The following is a 12198-nucleotide window of genomic DNA, read 5'->3' on the forward strand; positions in this document are numbered from 1 at the left end:
TCGTCAAGGTGATAAAATTAAACAAGATCGTCAAAATGACTCCAACTCAACATAAAATAAGTGATTTTTTTAAATAAATAATATATAAATAAAATAAGTTAATTTGAATTGATATGTAATGGATTTAAATTTTAAACAAATTGATACAATTCATTTGATTGATTAATTGTGTATGTTAGAATATGAACTGTTTACTTATATAAAAATTAAATCATTCAAACGTAAACCTTTACAAAAATCTAAGTATAATTTTATCATCACAAATGTTTTAATAGTCCAATAAAATTTACATGGTATATGAAAGCATTAATTTTGGACCTTTCATTGGGTCCCATCCACGTAAAGTGACAATAAAGTAGAAACATAATAATTTGAGTTGGGACCATCCACGTTAAATGGACAATGAGCACCAATAATGAAAGGAAAGAAAAGGCATTTTCTTCGTCAGCAGGGATGACGTGGGCCACTCCGACCATTTGTTTGGGAAGTGATAAGGTTGGCTGACGTCAAAAAGATAAAAGACGAATCCATTCCCACCGCACAAAACTCAATTATTGAATCCACTAATTGATTAGTTGTTTTAGGCCCCAACTAATCAATTTGGGCAATGTTGGTAACTCTTGTGTTTGGTAGGAAAGTAATGGAAGGAAAAGAAAAGAAAGGAACGGAGGGTGATGGAATTTTGTGTTTGGGGTGAAATATGAGAAAGAAAAGAAAGGAAACAGAAAGAAACGGAGGGATTCAACAAAGGTTCAGATTAATTTTTGTTATTTTCCCAAAATTGGGAAGAAACGGAAGGAAAGGGCAACAAAATTTTGTAATTACCAACATTGCCCAAATTGATTAGTTGTTTTAGGCCCCAAAAAAAAAAAAAAAACACAAAACCCATACACAAGAGTTAGCAGTTGCAGAGAGAGAGGGGGAGAAGACAGCAGCTGAAGCTTGCGAACGGCGGACGGCGAACCTGAACTGAAACAGCGATGGAAACTGAAAGATATGGGTTTTGATTTTTTGAACAATATGAAATGATATGCCGATATGGGTTTTGAACTTTTGATTCTTGGAAACTGGAAGATATTGGTTTTGATTTTTTAGTGTTGAGAACAATATGGGTCTTGTAGTGGCAGGGAGAGAGAGAGAGAGGGGAGGAGAGGGCAAGTTCAGATTTGAGAACGAGATTAGAAATGGAGGCTGAAATGATTTGCCCTAATCTTTAATCTCTTTTTTTTTTTCTTTTTTTTCTTTTTTTTATGTCTTTTCTTTTGGCCCATCATGGCCTGGTATAAGAGGAGACAGTATATATAAATTATATATATATAATAGAGATGGAGCCGAGATTTGCCCTAAATTTGTTTTTCTATATATATATATATATATATATATAAATATAATAAGGGTATTTTCTTTCTGTTTTTTTGTCAAACATAATTATTATCCTTCGTTAACCAACTAAACACAACAAAAGATTAAAATTATCCTTTTTTTTTCTTTTCTTCAAATTTACCGTACCAAACATAACCTAAGAGACCTTGGGGGACCCGAAATGGAATGTATCTCTAGATTGGAATTGTTACGAATTCCCTGTATTCACAATGATGCCACAATGTACATGTGTGAATGGGTCGAATCAAAAGTTTTGGTGAACAGCAATGCCTTTGTTTTTTTGCCCAACAACACATTTGTTTGATTTAATCTCACCCCTCTATTTGGCCTTTATGATCAACCAACGTCACCAAATTCTACGATTTTATTTTTATTTTTATTTTATTTTATTTATTTATTTATTTATCTTATCTAAAGGTTCATCCTAAGGCGTCATTTGGATGGGAGGATTTGGGAATAGGAAAAGAAATGATAACTAATGTTGTATTTGAATGGAAGGGTTTTAGAAGAAAAAAAAGGTATGGAAGGAATAGATATCCAAAAATATAAGACGAAAAGATTTAGAGAGAAAAGAAAGTGAGTTAGAAATACTTTTATAATGCCAAAATTAGCTTCTAAAATTATAACAATAAACTATCTTAAAAATTATAAATAGATGATATGATAATAATTCAATTGCTATCATTTTTTCTCTTTTCTTTCTTATATTTTAACCAAACAACAATATTAACATTTCTTTTCTTTTTCCTTTTTTTTTTCCCCCTCTTTTATCCATCCAAATATGAATACAAATTATTGCTATCACTTTGTTTCCTTTCTTTTCTCTCGTCACTAATATTATTTTTTCCTTTATTTACTTTCCTAAGTATACAAAAGAAATTTTGATGATTGAAAAATTATTAATAATATTTAGGCACTAATATTTTCAATGAGTGATACGCTACATATGACAGATGTTCAAGAATGATTTTAATGAAGTAAATTGGTGTAATGGATGGGTGCCTACCCATTTATTTATACTCAATTATTTTTTCATTCGAATTAGATGTGAGATAAATGATCTTGTTACAATTGCCTATAATCACGTTCATGATCACATCAATGATGAAGCAATACTCAGGTTGCACTAATAAAAGTTTGATGCATTCAAGATTGACCAAAGACCTCAAGAGTCATGAATAGGGTTTCTACCTTTGCTCCTTAGTCCTTGAATTAATACTAAATTTCATTTTGGTGTGTGATATATATATATATATATATATATATATATATATATATATATATATAGTTTTTTCATAAGAGTATCAAACTGGAAGTAATTCTTTTTCCCGTTAAATTGGAAATAAATTAATGTATTCCATCTCATTGCACTTTTTGATGGCTTATTATTTATTCGATTCATTTTTTCTTGCTTTCAAGAACATTAGATTTATTTATTCTCTCGTTCTTTAATGGATGAAATTTTTATTAGAGAGCAATATCAATATAGCAAGCTTATTAACAAAATTATCGATATTGCAATATTATGGTCTCAATTTGCGGAGATTGTCAATTCTAATATAAAATCTAAATTTATAATTGATACCTTGACTTACTATAGCAATATCATGATCTATTCTTAATTTTCAGGGACTTCCCCATCTACCAACCCAAAAAAAAGTGGGTTATTTATGATTATGTTTTACTTACACTAGCTCAACACACACACTCTTTTGTCCTAAGTACTCTTGTTTGGACCTTACAAGCTCTCATAACGTACCAAATACATATTACCTCTGTCCCATATTAAAAGTCCACCTCGAAAACTAATGGAGGAAGTATTATATAATATATATCAACAATATTCAAGTATACACAAAAGATAAAAGCTTGTTAATATCTTCCATCACTACTGAGACTATTGGAAGAAAACAGGCCTAATACATTATTTATGCTTTGGAGCTGTGAAATTTAACTTTGGCGCAAAAGAAAGAACGAGCGTGAAGGTGATAAGGTTAGGCAAAATTGTCAACATGACTCCAACTCAACATAAAATAAGTAATTTTTTTTAAAATAAATAGATAAAATGATTTTAAAAATAAATAGATAAAATGAGTGAGTTTGAGTTGATCTTTAATGAATTTAGATTTTAAAATAAGTTGGAGATACTCTATGAGTTCTAACCCACTGCCTTTGTTTCCACTTACTATATAAATCACTCCCTCCCTATTTCAAACCCACTACCTTTCTTTCCATTTATCAAAACAGCAAAATTCTTTACTAGCCTCTTTTCACCAAAATCTGTGGCAAGCGAATTTAGTATGAAAAAAAAATTTCTTCGTCCTCACTATCCTCGCTCATTTTTTTCTCTCAAATAATTGGTAACTCGTTTTTAGATATTTTAATCTTTATTGATAACTTGTTTTATTATTTTATTTGTAAATAATTCGAAACACCTTGATCCATATAGATATAAATTGGTAAATTATTTTATTATTTTATTTATAAATGATTTGAAACATCATGACCCTCTTGTACGTTTTTAATAATAGCATAGAGGAAAAGTAAAATAGTTAATTTATAATCTTAATTAAATTTTTTTTCACAAAATTATCAAAAAACTTAAAGCGTATAAAATTTTTATAAGATAAATTTTACCTACATGTAATGTAGTGTTAATTTTTTTTTCCTTTTTTTATGAATAAAAAACGTAAATATATTCTATGTATTATATAAAGAATTTAACACTGAATTGATGACCATATGCTTTCTCGGTGATTTTTTTTTTTTTTCTTTAAATTTTTTTTTTTTTTTTGGGTCATCCTTCTCGGTAATCAAGTGGAGTATGTATAAGTGAAAATAAGAATATGAAAAATAATCATTTCAATTAAGAAATGCAATAAAACAGTCTACAAATAGCAAAGCAAAACAAAACCAAATGTTTATAGATTGAGTTTTCCAATCTTTGCATGGTAAATTGGTAAAAAGAAAAACAAGTGCCAAATGCAAAACAACGATACAAGAATGATCCAACTGAGAATATAACTTCTTTGCATGGTAAATTGGTAATTAGAGTTTATTTCATTAAAATTTATCTTAAATACTACTGGATCAACGCAAATGTTGCATTGAAATAGATAAAAGCAAAGGTTGAGAAAGGGAGCTAAAGAGTTACATTAATTAAAATGAGAAAGTATCCCTTGATCCACATATACAAAAAATATATTTTGACATATATATATATATATATATATATATATATATAATTGGAGAAAAATTCCGATTTAGTAAAAAAATGGCAAGATGAAAAGAGAGGGTTATGAGTTATATTCCGACTTTTTGATTTTTTCTTTTTTACGATGAGACAAAACTAAGGCCTAAAATTATCTTAATTAAGATTATTTTTCCCACATATTGAATCCTTTTCATATTTTAATTGGTAAATAAATATTCTTAATATTTTAAAATTCAACTATTTAGAGGATTTATTAATTAGTTTTTTTTTTTATATAAATTTTAGTGAGGAAGTAATATATTTATTTTTTTGATAAGTAAATATCCTAATAATTTTATTTTCAACTAATTATAAAATCTACTATTTAAATAGATCATTCCAAAATTTTGAGGGCATCACCATCAACACCAAAGTACATTTGTTCATTAATACAAAGGCCATTATTATTGTTCTAATTTTTATTTTTTTTAAGTACAGGACATTAATTCATGAAAAAGAAATAAATAAATAAGCTAATTACATACCAACGAAAATTATATATAGAGAGAGTTCTTACCATGAGCTAAAAAACTACTTAGACAAGCTTTTATGTATATTGATAATAAAGTTGTCATTAGTAACTGATTAAATATCAGGAAATTGGCCATTGATACAATTAAAAATAAAAGTATCCTCTCACAAATGTTAGAAAGAAAAGAAAAGAAAAGAAAATAGATTTCATCTAATAAGAGAAGATTACTGCCAAAATCAGAATACAAATATATATCACCTTCCATGATGCCAAGTTCAATTTTTCTCAAAGTGATAAATTCAGAAATGGTAGCCCAAATCGAGGGCAATAAATATAATCATACCCAAATAAAATAGAATAAATAAATTATGCAAACTTAGAAGGTCTCATTAACGTACAGACAATTTGACATAACTACGAGTTCTAAGTGAAGATTCATACATTATCAAATTCAACCAAATCACTCTCCAAATCCACATGCAACATGTCAATCAAAGGCTAATAAGATCAAATATAAACAAAATATATACTCATATATATATATATATATATAGAATCCGAATACAGCTCTTCTCATTCACCTGTAAGCATCTTCACCACAATAGAAATATATCTGACGGTCTGAGCTTTGAATTTCTTGAAGAAACTGCAAAACCCTTCCAATGATGTGTCCGCCAAAGGCAACAGTCTCCTTGCGCGTGCAGTTCCCATACCTCAAGGAAAAATAAATGAATGATGCCCTAACCTAATGCCCCTAGGCTGAAAAGCTAAATGTCAATCCAACTAGTATTATCTACTAACAATGATGTAAAAATTTATTCTTTAATCTTTTAATCGTGTTCATATTTTCTTTATTACCATTGATGAGAGATTAAAAGAAAAAGGGAAGTCGATTTACTTTATTTTCTTTTGGATTTAAATAGCTAGAATATATATAGTGGGTGTTTCTAAAAATCAAGTAAAAATATCAAAATATGTGAGAGAGAATGATGAATATGGCGGGTGGTAGAGAGTGAGAGTATTATCCGTTGGATCAAAGAAAATCAATTGGGTCAAGAACGTGAAGTTTGATATTTTTATTAATTGAGAGGAGGTATTTTTAAAATTTTTACAAAATAAGATGAGGCATTTTCAAAATTTTAACAAAAAAATATAAGTAATAATACAAATAAAAAAATTCAGGCTTTGATAGTGTAGACTATATATATAGGTAGAGTAATTTCTCTTTATTATTTGGTTGTCAATAAAATAAAAGATAAGTGTGTAAGATGAAATTGAAAAAAAAGTGCCGTTCAATTCTTGTGGACATGTGTTGTTGAAAAGCCTTGTTTATTGTATATAATGCATCTAAAAGGAAACTATGTTGATTAATTGAATTAGGAAACCACGATTTAATAAGTAGGAGTATATTTTATATAAATATTAAAATTATAAAAATGTATATAGAAATTATTATATATATATATATCAAGTGTCTAGTAATATAGTAACAGAAGATACTATTTTTATTATTATTGTTAACATTATTAGACAAACCAGATCAATGGGGAAAAGGGCAAAAAAAAAAAACAATAACAAGCAATTAACAATGGAGATATTTACCTGTAAGATACGACAACTCTTCCTCAAAATTACCGTGGTTTGAAAAGAGGAGAGAAAACAGATTTGAGAAAACAGACTTGTATAAAAATTAAGTTAATTTAACGTGAACCTTTACAAAAATCAAAGTACAATTTTATCATGGAAACATTTTTTATAGTCCAATAAATTATATGTCTAATTTAGTCTTTGTATTATATTGTATTTTAAGAAGAAAGCATAAATTCTTCTTCTAAAAAGAGAGTGCATATAAAAAAGAAGAAGGGGGAGAGAAATCTCCCTAGCTTTTATTATTGATATTGATGAAGAATGGGTAGTTATGAGAAATCTCCCTAGCTTTTATTATTAATAATTTTTTACTATTTTTACCAAAAAAAAATATTAACATAAAATCACTAACTCAATAACTTTAACAGGCCTAATACATTATTTATACATCACTATTGAGGCTATTGGAAGAAAACAGGCCTAATACATTATTTATGCTTTTGATACGTCAAATTTAACTTTGGCACAAAAGAAAGAATCATCATCAAGATGATAAAGCTGGACAAGAGTGTCAACATAACTCTAACTCAACATAAAATAAGTAATTTTTTTTTAAAAAAAATAATAAATATATAAAATAAGTAAATTTGAGTTGATTTTTAAATGTCTAAAATAAACTCTGGGACCCACACGGCATGGTAAACAGTGTACAAAAACTAAATAATTACGAAAAATTGAAAAAAATACCGAAAATTACGAAACGTCACATTTGCCTTTGCCAATGCACTCAGAAGGTTCAAAAGACTCAAAATTCATTATAGGCACACATCCTACCTCACCCGGAGCCAAAATCGGGCATATAGGTAAAAGGGTAATTTTGCATTAAAAAAAATTAGGATGTCAGATTAGAAATATGATCCCACCATTCTTCTCAAAATGTCCAAAAAAAAAAACATATAATTGACCTATTCACGGGTCTAGTCTGGGTATAGGACCCACTTATCAAAAAAAAAACATATAATTGGCTTATTCACGGGCTAGTCTGGGTTTAGGACCCACTTTTACCATTATAGGGGTAAAATGATTATTTTGGAAAAATTTAATCATCTGATCATTCATTAGCCCATGCCATGGTGGTCAGAGCATCGAATTCCTTCAAAATAAATGACTTGATCATGATAATTCGATAGTTAAATTTTTTATGGTCAAATGGGCCCTACCTAGTCTGGGTTTATGACCCACTTGTCCAAAAAAACAAACATATAATTGGCCTATTCACGGGTCTAGTCTAGGTTTAGGACCCATTTTTACCACTATAGGGGTAAAATGATTATTTTGAAAAACTTGGACCGTCTGATCATTCATTAGCCCATGCCACGGTGTTCAGAGCACCGAATTCCTTCAAAATAGATGACTTGATCATGAAAATTCGATAGTTAAATTTTTTATGGTCAAATGGGCCCCTACTTCCACAGCGCCACACAGGCAGGACATGTCTCCCACAGTAAAATGGTTGTTTTAGGAAACTCAAACCTTTGATCATTCAGAAAACCACGCTACAGTGTTAAGAACACCCAAATCCTTCAAAATAGATGACCTGATCATGAAAATTTGATAGTCGAATTTTCGACGGTTAGATGGGCCTTACCTCAACGCTGCCACCCAAGCAAGACATGCCTCCTATAGTCAAAGTTGGGTTCAAGAAAGTCAATTTTCTAAGTTTCAAAGTTTTCAAAACTTACTTAGGCACCTTGAGTATTACAAAAAAGCTTTCCAAATGTGCATTCATGCTTATTTTGTTAAGTTCTAAGTTACATTAGACATATATATTGACTATGAATCAAGAAAACTTTTTCTAGAACCTTCATAAAGTATTATGGAGTCTAGATTGAAGTCTAAAATACTTTGTTCGATCAAAGCTAATTATAGCATCAATCACAAAAAGTTAGAAGTTCATCGAAAACTTTGTGTGATGTTTTTGAATTTCACCATTTCCCATTTTTCCGGAGTTTTTGTTGTTGGAAGGACATTTTCGTCTTTTGCCGTTTTAAGAACCGGACACTGTAGACTGTGCCGGTTGTGTCAGAGAGTTGTTTAGGGCATTTCATAGAGTCCAGGACTCTTTAAAATGCAAGGGTGACCATTTTCACATTTTTTAGTTTTTCGGGTCGGATGGCTCCGTATGGGACCCGCTACCGGAACTGTTGCTTACGGGATTTTTGTTTGGGTCAATTTGCATCATATCAATTTTATTAAATGTATTTTATGTGGTTGCAAATTAATATGTACATGTGTGTAGTGTAAATTAAAGATAAAAGAAAAAATAATAATAATAATAATAAATAAATAAATCTAAAAGGAGGTGGGACCCACCATTAGGCCATTTAAGGCCTTGAGACCACCAGTCTCCCATTTCTCTCCTCTCTCCCGCTGGATGCTCTCTTCCTTCTCTTTCTTGAATTTTTCTTTTTCTTTGAGCTTTAATTTTGCTCCTCCATTTTTCGGCCGATTGGTCGAGATTCCGGTCTTGGTTCCTTGACGGAAAATGTTTCTCTCGTCGTTCTCTATCACATAGTCAAAGGATTTAATTTTCTGAGGAGCGGTGATTATTTTATGAATTTTTGAAGTTTTTGTATTTAAGGCTTCGGAGGGGGTTTTTAGCCACTTGAAGTCAGATTCCGGAGCTGACCCTTTAGAATAGTAAAATCTCCTCGTCAACCAGCGTTGACTTTTGTTGACCGGCATTGACCGCGTTGACCGGCGTTGACTTTTCCGACCGAGAATATATTTTGGTTACTTTTGAGATAGGTGTGCTCTAATTCACAATTTCTTAAGTTCTATGTGAATTTTCCTTCTTAAATTGACTATAAGCATGTTTAATTTCACTTATTTTGACTATGTGGTTGTGGTTGATTATATGTAAAGTGGTGGACGTATGCTATGTGATAATTGAGTTGTGAATTTAGTTACATCCTTGTAGTGAAGAAGCATGCTTAGAAATGACAAGTTGTTTACTTTATGTATTTCAATTGCCATGGACATTTGATGTCATAATCGTAGAAATAAATATTTAAACTATTCTTTCACAAGTTGTGATTATAATATGGGTAAAATGTATGGAATATAGTTGTTAAATTTGGCATTTGGAATCATGAAGCATTTATGCATTCATTGGGAAAGAAAAAGGGGAAAAGTATATATTTTTTTAAAAAAAAACAATAAAATTGTTTTGGGGAAAAGTTTTTGAAAATTGTTTGTGAAAACCCAGACGCCTAGGAAGAACCTAGTGGTCCGTGGTGTTAGTGTGGTCTAAAGAGGGGACTAGGGAGAGACCCTAGTGTGGTTGAGCTAACCAGGCCGGATGCGACGCCTTAGAGGTGCCTTGTGGTTGTGGATGGTTAGCCAATCCCCCTTTCGTGACGCCTTGGAGGTGCCTTAGGTCGGATTACACTAACGGTTTGAAAGTTGAAACGGTATGGTTTCGGAAACGGGGAGTGACATTGCATGGCATGGCACATCATTGGCATACGTGGTGCATTTGGTAATTGGTTGAGATATGTATGCTTCTTGATGATACAGTGGTTTTACTTGACTCCCAAGATATGATCCCATTTTCTTACTTTCTATTCTCTATGTGGATTCACGGGGTCATAAGAAGTGTGTCTTAGACACTTCCTACTAAGCGTTTAGTTCACCCCATCATTTTAACATTTTTCAGGTTATAGGAAGGAAGTGGCAGACGACGTTTCTCCACAGGTTTTGATGGGTTAGTAGACTCCTTGACATATTTTGTAACTATGGTCTCATTTTATTATTATTTTTTATTATTTATAAACTGGGATGACACGTATATTTTGTATTGATATAGGAAAGAACGATAACATTTTTAGTTGACATCGGGTTCGAGTAAGGACCCGATTAGCGATTCGGACCCTCGGGTTCGGGTCGTTACAGTTTGAATAGGATTGATAGATCGAAGCGACATAAGTATCGATCGAATGAAGCTAAGGAACATCGATCGAACTTTCTATTACATCGGTCAATTGAAGCTTCAAGAATATAGATCGACCGGACATTTTAAAACTAAAAAATTATATACTTAAATGTATTTGCTTGGTGATTAGTATTGATTTTACATAACAACTATAGAGTATTTTTATGAAGATTTGACACAGAAATATTTTTTATAATATATTTTCTTTGTCTTCAAGTATTTAACTTGGAAAACAAGTTATTGACTTAGAGAACAAGTTTAATTACTTGAGAATTAAGTCTATAGAAGTGTGGAACAAGTTCCCTTTACATTAGGTCTAACATAAATCCTGGTATGCTCTCCATATATTCAGCCCTAAAATGTTTATACTTACACATCGAATCACTGTTTGTTTATCCACGAGTTATTATGTGTGAGAGCTCATCCTGTGAGATTGAGGGCGCACACATAGATTTTCATATCTTGTTTTTTTTCATTATTCATACATATCATTATGCATTAGATATGGTGATTACAATGTAATTATTGTGTTGATACAATTACATGCTTATAACGTCAATATCAATACAAGAGCTAAGTGCTGAAATCCAAACCAATAAACAATTTGAAGGTGGACACATTGGTGTGGAAAATATTCCAAGTTGAGTCAATAGAATCATATAACTGTTAGATGGATCGGAGGACAACTGAAGAGATTTTCTAAAGTGCACTGAAGAAAGACAAATAGATTGAAACTAAGCATGGAGTAAATTGATTAGTCATGAAACAGATATTAAGGATTTGTTGTCTTGTTGAGTCTGGAGGTTAACTATTGATTATAGGAACTAGACTAATTGTAACCTCATTTTTCATAGTGATTTTTTGGTCCAGCTAAATCTCGTGATATTTTTATCTACGAGTGGAGGTAAGTTTTTCCACATAATATCTCTATACTCTATTTACTTTTGATGTACTATATATTGATTTATATTTATGCTTAAACTGATTATATGCTTCTATCTTGATTATCATATTGGAATCAATTTCCATGAATATTTGTGTTAAAGCAATTAATTAGGTTAATTAGCCAAAGTGTTCGTAAATTTATTTTGAATTTATTTCAAGTTGCTTGTTTATTTATTTAGGGTCTTGAATATTTCAAATTGATAATCGAAAAAATCAAGTTTGAAATTGGTAATAAAAGTCCATTGATAAAAATTCACCAATTATTTTTTTATATATTGTGCATTTAATTGCTTAATTATTCACCCACACCCCCTATAGGACTAGTGATTTTAAGGATCCTAATTCATTGCTTCCTTGATTGTGACTATTGACGGTCTCAGTTAATACCTCTTTAATTCTACTCAGAGTTTACTAATAAAATCACATTCAATTTATATATATAACCTTTAAAAGTTGAATCCATATATCTGTTATTCCCTTCCACCAATGAGACTCCATTGCGATTGCTACCTTGCCACCGCCTCTCCCTGTTGTCGCCTTTTCTCTCCTTGATCGTCACTAAAG

The 12198-nt window shown here is 30.7% G+C and overlaps 1 long non-coding RNA gene across 1 annotated transcript; it reads right to left on the reverse strand.

Moving 5' to 3' along the window:
• Positions 1–5448: 5448 nt before the first annotated feature.
• Positions 5449–6772, reverse strand: LOC132279537 (uncharacterized). Its single transcript, XR_009471345.1, has 2 exons — positions 6711–6772; positions 5449–5821 (listed from the first exon to the last, which is right to left on the reverse strand). It is a non-coding gene; the product is annotated as an uncharacterized LOC132279537 (long non-coding RNA).
• Positions 6773–12198: the final 5426 nt, after the last annotated feature.

This window comes from Cornus florida, unplaced genomic scaffold, assembly GCF_030987335.1.
Source record: "Cornus florida cultivar Cherokee Brave unplaced genomic scaffold, ASM3098733v1 CherokeeBrave_3.0.0_Hap2_Chr10, whole genome shotgun sequence".
Lineage (NCBI taxonomy): Eukaryota > Viridiplantae > Streptophyta > Magnoliopsida > Cornales > Cornaceae > Cornus > Cornus florida.